The sequence below is a fragment of the Chrysemys picta genome, chromosome 22, assembly GCF_011386835.1.
Source record: "Chrysemys picta bellii isolate R12L10 chromosome 22, ASM1138683v2, whole genome shotgun sequence".
NCBI lineage: Eukaryota > Metazoa > Chordata > Testudines > Emydidae > Chrysemys > Chrysemys picta.
In genome coordinates this window covers 19720313-19727794 of record NC_088812.1, presented here as the reverse complement: position 1 = coordinate 19727794, position 7482 = coordinate 19720313, and positions in this window count along the sequence as shown.

Sequence of the window (7482 nt, the reverse complement as noted above, 5' to 3'; positions counted from 1 at the left end):
CGTCCTCCCCCTGCCACAAAGTCACATCGCCCCCCCATACACACAGTCCCGATCAGGAGGGGTGACAGGCTCCGTTGAAACAACCAGTCCACCACAGCGGAGCCTGTCAATCCTGGAGTTTAGAAGCTGCATTCGCGTCACTACACTACACCCGCTCCCCACCACAGTCTACGTCCCAGGTTTAAAACATTCCCGCGAAAACAGTAATAAAGACAACGGTGTTCATTAACAAAGTAGAAGTGATTTTATTTCTAAACGTGTGTTGGAAGGGGGTGAAGGGGGTATGTAACTGGATAGGATAGTCAACATTAACTGGGTAAAGAAACGGGGGCAGGTTCAGCTTCTCTGTACACTAACTTAAAAGTCACAGGTTACCCTGCTCAGTCAGGAACCTAGCTTTCAAAGCCTCCCGGATGCACAGCGCGTCCCGCTGGTCTCTTCTAATCACCCGGCTGTCTGGCTGGGCGTAATCAGAAGCCAGGCTATTTGCCTCAACCTCCCACCCCGCCATAAAGGTCTCCCCCTTGCTCTCACAGAGATTGTGGAGCACACAGCAAGCTGCTATAACAATGGGGATATTGGTTTCGCTGAGATCACAGCGAGTCAGTAAGCTTCTCCATCTCCCCTTGAGACGGCCAAAAGCACACTCCACCACCATTCTGCACTTGCTCAGCCGGTAGTTGAAGAGTTCTTTTTCACTGTCCAGGGCGCCAGTATAGGGCTTCATGAGCCAGGGCATTAGCGGGTAGGCTGGGTCCCCGAGGATGACTATAGGCATCTCCACATCCCCAACAGTTATTTTGTGGTCCGGGAAGTAAATACCTTGCTGCAGCCGTCTAAACAGACCAGAGTTCCTGAAAACACGAGCGTCATGAACCTTGCCCGGCCATCCGACGTAGATGTTCGTAAAACGTCCCCTGTGGTCCACCAGTGCTTGCAGCACCATGGAAAAGTAGCCCTTTCTGTTAATGTACTGGCTGGCCTGGTGGTCCGGTGCCAGGATAGGGATGTGAGTTCCATCTATGGCCCCACCGCAGTTTGGGAATCCCATCGCTGCGAAGCCATCTATGATCACCTCCACGTTTCCCAGGGTCACTACCTTTGACAGCAGTACATCAACGATTGCCTTGGCTACTTGCATCACAACCACCCCCACGGTAGATTTGCCCACGCCAAAGTGGTTCACGACTGACTATGGTGAGGGCTATGGCCACTCGCTTCTGGACAGTCAGGGCTGCTCGCATCCGGGTGTCCTTGCGCTTCAGGGCAGGGGACAGCAACTCACAAAGTTCAAGGAAAGTTCCCTTCCGCATGCGAAAGTTTCGCAGCCACTGGGATTCATCCCAGACCTGCAGCACTATGCGGTCCCACCAGTCCGTGCTTGTTTCCCGGGCCCAGAATCGCCGTTCCACGGCATCAACATGACCCATTGCCACCGTGATGTCCTCGGCGCTGGGTCCCGTGCTTTCTGAGAGGTCTGTGCTACTCTCAGACTTCAGGCCCTCACCGCGGTGCCGTAGCCTCCTCGCCTGACTTATCTGCATCTGCCTCAGGGAAAGGTGGATGATAAGCTGCGAGGCGTTGAGAGCGGCCACAACTGCAGCGATGGTCGCAGCGGGCTCCATGCTCGCAGTGCTGTGGTGTCCGCGATGTCACTGACTAGAAAAGTGCGCGAACTGATTTCCCGCCGGCGCTTTCAGGGAGGGAGGGCGGGAGTGATGGACGGATGACGACAATTACCCAAAAGCACCCTCGACACATTTTTTTTACCCAGAAGGCATTTGCGGCTCCACCCAGAATTCCAATGGGCAGCGGGGACTGCGGGAACTGTGGGATAGCTGGCCACAGTGCACCGCTTCCAATGTCGACGCTTTCCCCGTTACTGTGGACTCACAAAGTCGAATTACTGTCCTTAGTGTGGACACACACGTTCGACTTTGCAATATCGATTCCAAAAATTCGATTTAAGTAAAATCGAACTACTCTCGTAGTGTAGACATACCCATAGTTTCCCCAGCTGTGAAAGGAGGATAGTAGCTTTGCCTCACACAGATATTGGGAGGGATTGTGACGTGCTGAAGTACTACAGTAATGGGGGTCAGATACATCCCACCGTGAGAAAGTGGGGGGTAAATATAGACCAAACCAAGGCAAATACCAAGTCCCTTTGAGAGGGAGCATGGTGTGTGGGTCCCTCCACAAGGCCCAGACCAGCCAGCATTGGGGGCGCCTCCCCGGGACTGGTGCCTGGCAGAAGGATGGTTTCAGGCTGTGCACTGAAGAGAACGGGGTTCAGTTCCTGCTGCTGCCACCACAGAATCTGTAGCTGACATTTTCCAAAGTGTTCAGCGCCCCTGGCTCTCGGCGGGGGTCAGGGGCATCTCCAGTGCACCCAGCAGGAGGGGTGAGTTTAACACTGCCTGAGACAGCTCAAGAGCATGGTACAAATCTCAGGGCAGGCTGTTAGGAAGCAGGGCACAACCCCAAACTGGCTGTGAGTGCTATACTGAGATTTCACCAACCAGCCGTCACAGCCAGTCCCCCTGGGTACTCCCATCTATCTCGCCACCCAGAGGCTCTACGTGAGATTAATGCTGCAGCAGCTCACAAGTGTTCAGTAAAGTCTAAACACTAAACACATTCTTATCGCACTAATACCTGTTGTAACAACACTAGCATACAGGTGAGCCGGCCGAGTTCCAGCTAGGGGTTTGTCAGTGTTCAACTCAGCCACAGGGCCTCTGGAATGAGCTGGCGCCTGATCTGCCACCATCACACTGAGCACTTTGGGAAATCTGTCCGCTATGCTCTGTGCCTCAGTTTGCCCATCTGTAAATGGGGACTAGCATGATCCTGCCCCAGGGGGGCGCCTATGCAGAAGACACTATTGCTGTGTGAAAGGCTCAGGTACTTGGTGGCGCAGTTGGAGTTAATCTGGGCTGGGCTGCAGATCAGGAACTGTTTTTATCGAATGGATTTGTAAAGCGGCGAATGCGCCAGAGCTGAGTGCTCAGCGGGGCCGAGCGACTGTGGGAGAAACAAACACGTTAATTAATTAAAGCCAATAAATCTTGGAAGCGCTCGCCTGCCTTCCCATCACCACGCTCGGCACCACCTGCCAGACAACAAACTAGGCTTTAATGAGCAAAGCAGCACTACACTCCCCATGGGCCATCAGCCTTACACAGCTGTAAGCCCGGGAGGGTGGGGGGCTGCGGATGGGGGAAGTGGGGCTATAGCAGCACCGTGACCCCAGGGTTAAGTCCGATGGTGTCGTTGCTGGGCACTGCTTGGTTTGTGTCATACAGATGGGGGTTCCTTTGTGTCAGTTCTGGCTCCACGACTCAGCGCCGGGGGGATGGTGGGGGCGGGGGGGTGAGGAAATACCCCTGTTTAATGGCCCATTCTTGCACCTGTCTGGTTCCCCACGCTCAGTGGCCCAGGAGGAGCTGCGCCCATTAGCTGCGCCCATTAGCTGCACCCAGACCGGGGGGACAGTCACACCCAGGCTGATGTATCGGCAGCGTTGCTGAGCGGTCTGGCCTGGCTCGAGGGGCCGGGCTGTCTATGTCACTGAGGGTTCGGGCTGCAAGAGTCCAGTGGATGCTGGCCAGGCTGTCACCCCTCCCCCAGTCGGGCCACGGAGCCTGTGGGCAAAACGCAGAATTACAGGTGCCCCAACACTGCACCTGGTCTCAGAGTGGGATGCTCTGAAATCCAAACTATTGACTGGAGAGGCAGTGAGTAGAGTGGGGGGCTGGGAGCCAGGACTCCTGGGTTCTCTCCCCAGCTCTGGGTAGGGGAGTGGAGTTTAATGGATTAGAGCAGAGGGGGCCGAGGCACCAGGACTGGGTTCTGTTCCTAGCTTGGGACAAGTCACTTCACTTCTCTGCTCATATGTAAAATGGGGCAATGATGCCAAATCCCTGCCTGGCTGAAGCAGTAACACCGAGACTTGTATAGTGAGCGCACGACCCCTCCGCACAACTGGCAGGAGTTGTGGCTCCCCCTCTCCTTCCGTCCCGCCAGTGTCCTGGCCAGATTCCTTCCCTCAAACCCCCTGCAGTTTCTCCTGGATGTGGGGCTCTTCTTCACTTCCTGTCCTAAACTACCTAGCGGTGGTGGTGTGCTCATTTAAACAGCTGCTGCACCCCACCCCAGAGATGGCTGCATGTCAGTGGTGGGAAGGCGTTTCCTGTGAAGGGCACAGGGCAGTGTTTGGTCAAACAGTGCTGGGAAAATGCCAGCGCAGTAGTATTAGTGCATGAACGACGGGCCAGATCCTTTGCCCTTGGGCCCCGATCTGAGCGCAGCTGCCCTGATTTACATCTGTGCTGGCCTCATCTCTGTCGAACCCTCAAATCAGACACATCCACGTCACCCAGCCACTGCTGCAGGGGAAGCTGCCGGAGCCCGGGGTGCTGTGGGGACCAAGAGGCTCGGTGCAGCCAGTAGCAGGGGTTTCAGAGAAAGGATGAAATGAGCCAGTGCTAACAGCAAACCCCAGCCGGGACTGGAGCCGGGTATCTCCCTGAGCCTGCGCCGAGGAGGAGGCTGCGGGTGGCTCTGGTCAGTGGGGAGCCTGGGTCCGGCTGCATGCAGAAGCGTGTTTGTCAATTTCAGAACCATCCGAGTGCCAGATTCTGACTCGTTAGGGCCCGACTTCCCACCCTGCTTGGGGCCTGCTTGGCCTCCCTCCTCCTAAGGAGAGGGGGCTTGGATGCCCCGCTGACGGGCCCTGCCAGCTGCAGCCTCAGCCCAAGGAGCTGGGGAGAGCTTGGGGGGATAGTGACTGGGGAGGTTGGGGATGGGTGGGAAGGGACAGGCGGGGCTGAGGTAGGGGTGGCGGAGCCAGGGGCCGCTTGCTAGGACCCATTGCGTCAGATCAGTGGTGTGGCACCAATGCCCAGAGCCCCATGCTCTGTGGACACTCCCAGGAGGGAGACTGCCAAGATCCAGCACTTTGGCTTCAAGGTGGAGACAAGCTGTGAGACAGGGACACAGAACAACATAGCTGCTGGGCAGGGCAGGGCCAGGGCCTGGGCTCACTCCCCCACCCAGCTATGGGGTGCGCATCAGAGGCAGCAGGCAGTTAACCTGCAGGACTCGCTGCTGCAGGGGATTCCAGAGGCAGAGTCCCCAAAAAGGGCTGAGGCGTCCCAGGAATGAGGCTATTCCTATTACTGTTAATCCTTACTGGGTGGCCAGCTCTCGCTGGGAGTCTCCCGCTTGGTTGGTGCTTTTCCTAAAGCCTCAGCTCCTGGAGTCATGTGATGATGTGAGACGTGACACTTTCCTTTTGAAAAAAACCCAGCGTCTAGCCCTGCTGCCTGCCTGAGGAGAAAAGCTGGAAAATGTGACCAAGTGTGACAGGTTGGAAGCCAGGAGGCAATGACGGAGCCCCGAAGCCAGGCTCATGATTTTATGGGGGTCAGACTCCTGATTAGGAACATTTGGGGCTGGTGGGACTGTCTGTAGATCAGTCATTTTTACCATTTTTAGGGGTGTTATATGAACACCTAGAGACCCCCGATTGAGAGCAGGGCCCTGGCATGCCAGGTGCTGCACAGACACAGACTGGGAGACAGTCCCTGCCCCAACGGGCTCAGCCTAAATGGATGAAATGGACACAGGGCAGGAGTGGAAACTGAGTCACTGAGTGGGGCAGAGACTTGCCCAAGGCCCCCCAGCAGGTCAGGACAGAGCCAGGAACAGAAAAGATAGTTCCCTTTTTTTGTAACTGGTCTTCGAGATGTGTTGCTCATGTCCACTCCATTGTAGGTGTGTGCTCGCCACATGCACCAGTGCCGGAAGTTTTTCCCTCAGTGGTATCCGTAGGGGACTGGCGCGTATGGTACAGTATAAGGGGCACTGCCGGCTCCCCCCACCCTTAGTTCCTTCTTGCCGGAAACAGCGCTGGAGAGTCCAAAGCGCGGGACAAACAGGTCAAAATCTCCAAAGTTGTGGTGGGACGGAAGTGTCATCCCACCCCAGCGTCCTGTCCTGGGGACGGGGAGCAAGCTCCCCACTTCCAGTTCCTGTTCAGAGGCCTCCAGACCGCCCCCCTGCCCTGGCCACACTCCCAACCTCAGGGCTCCCAGATGTGGCTCATCCATGGCCACTACTTGCACCCCCAGGGTCCCTGGGGGCTTTGCCTTCCGCTCCATCATGAGTCCCACAGCGAAGGTTCCCAGAAACGGGCTCCTCTCACGTGTGTCCATCAGTATCAGGTCTCACAGACTCCCAGCGCTCTGTCACCCGGCTGGGGCGTCAGCAGCACAGACTGAACCCAATAGCTCTGTATTGAAGTGCGCGCGCACGCTGCAGAGCCAGAACTAAGGACCTAGACTCCCTGGTGCAAAGGGTGTCGCAGGCTCCCGGGGCTCTGTATGTGGCGTGGGCACTGGAGGGAAACAGAGTGCTGATCTGCAAGCGCAGGTGACAAAACATCAGGGGCGCCAAAATGGGGGGAGGGGCAGAGCCATGGCCCCATCACTTTTTTACTGTCCGTTAAGGGTGAACGATGGAGGGGAGGGGGCAGAGAGGAGTGGAGAGGAGAGAACGGGGGCGGGAGGGTCTTGTGAGGAAGAGGCAGCATGATGGCAGAGGCGGGTAGAGAAGGGGCGGTGCAAGGGCGGGGCCTTGGGGAAAGGAGTGGGGTGAGGGTGGGGGCTCGTGGAGAAGAGGCAGTGCGAGGGCAGGGTGGTGCAAGGGCAGGGGGTCAGGGGAAGGGGCAGCGCCAGGGCAGGGACTCAGAGAGAAGAAGCAGGGCCTCAGGGGTGTGACATGGGGGCAGGGCCACAGTTCGGAAGCCTCTGCCCCCCCACATCCTGAAAAAGAGCCAGGTGATGATCAATGAAGGTGAAAGCTATGCATTAAATTCTTTGATGCACAGGCCATAATTAACCTGTGGAACTCACCACCACAAGGATTTGTGCTTAGTAGGGTTGGACCACGTGAACGTCCAGTCATGGTGCATAAAGGACTCCTAGCTGAAGTCAGGCATCAGGACCAGACTCACAAACAAGCTCAGCTCCATTGAGACACCTAAAGGAAACAGGTGGATTCTCTAACATGCTCCAGCCATGGTAGTTACTCCTCCGCCATGCCACTACACGGTCTCCCAGGGAGTGGGGCTCTGCTTAGGATCTGGGAAAGCTGGGCAGGTTATTGATAACTGCCCCCAGGAGGCTCTCACCCCTTGCTCTGAGACAGGAGATTGGACTAGCTGGACACCTGGTCTGATCTGGATTGGCCAGCCCCATGCTCCTTTGGCAAGGCAGAGAGGTTCACTGCGGAGGCTGTTGTTGCGGGGCTGGGCCACGGGCAGCGGTGGTGATGGATCGTGTGGGTCTGGGGATCAGGTCCCACGTCAGCAGGGCTCCCAGGGAGCACGTTGGGAGCTGGCTCAGGTGACGCCATCCTCGGTGGAGATTCAATGTGCCAGGAGCCGAGTGTGGCTGGTTTCAGTGCCCCCCTGGC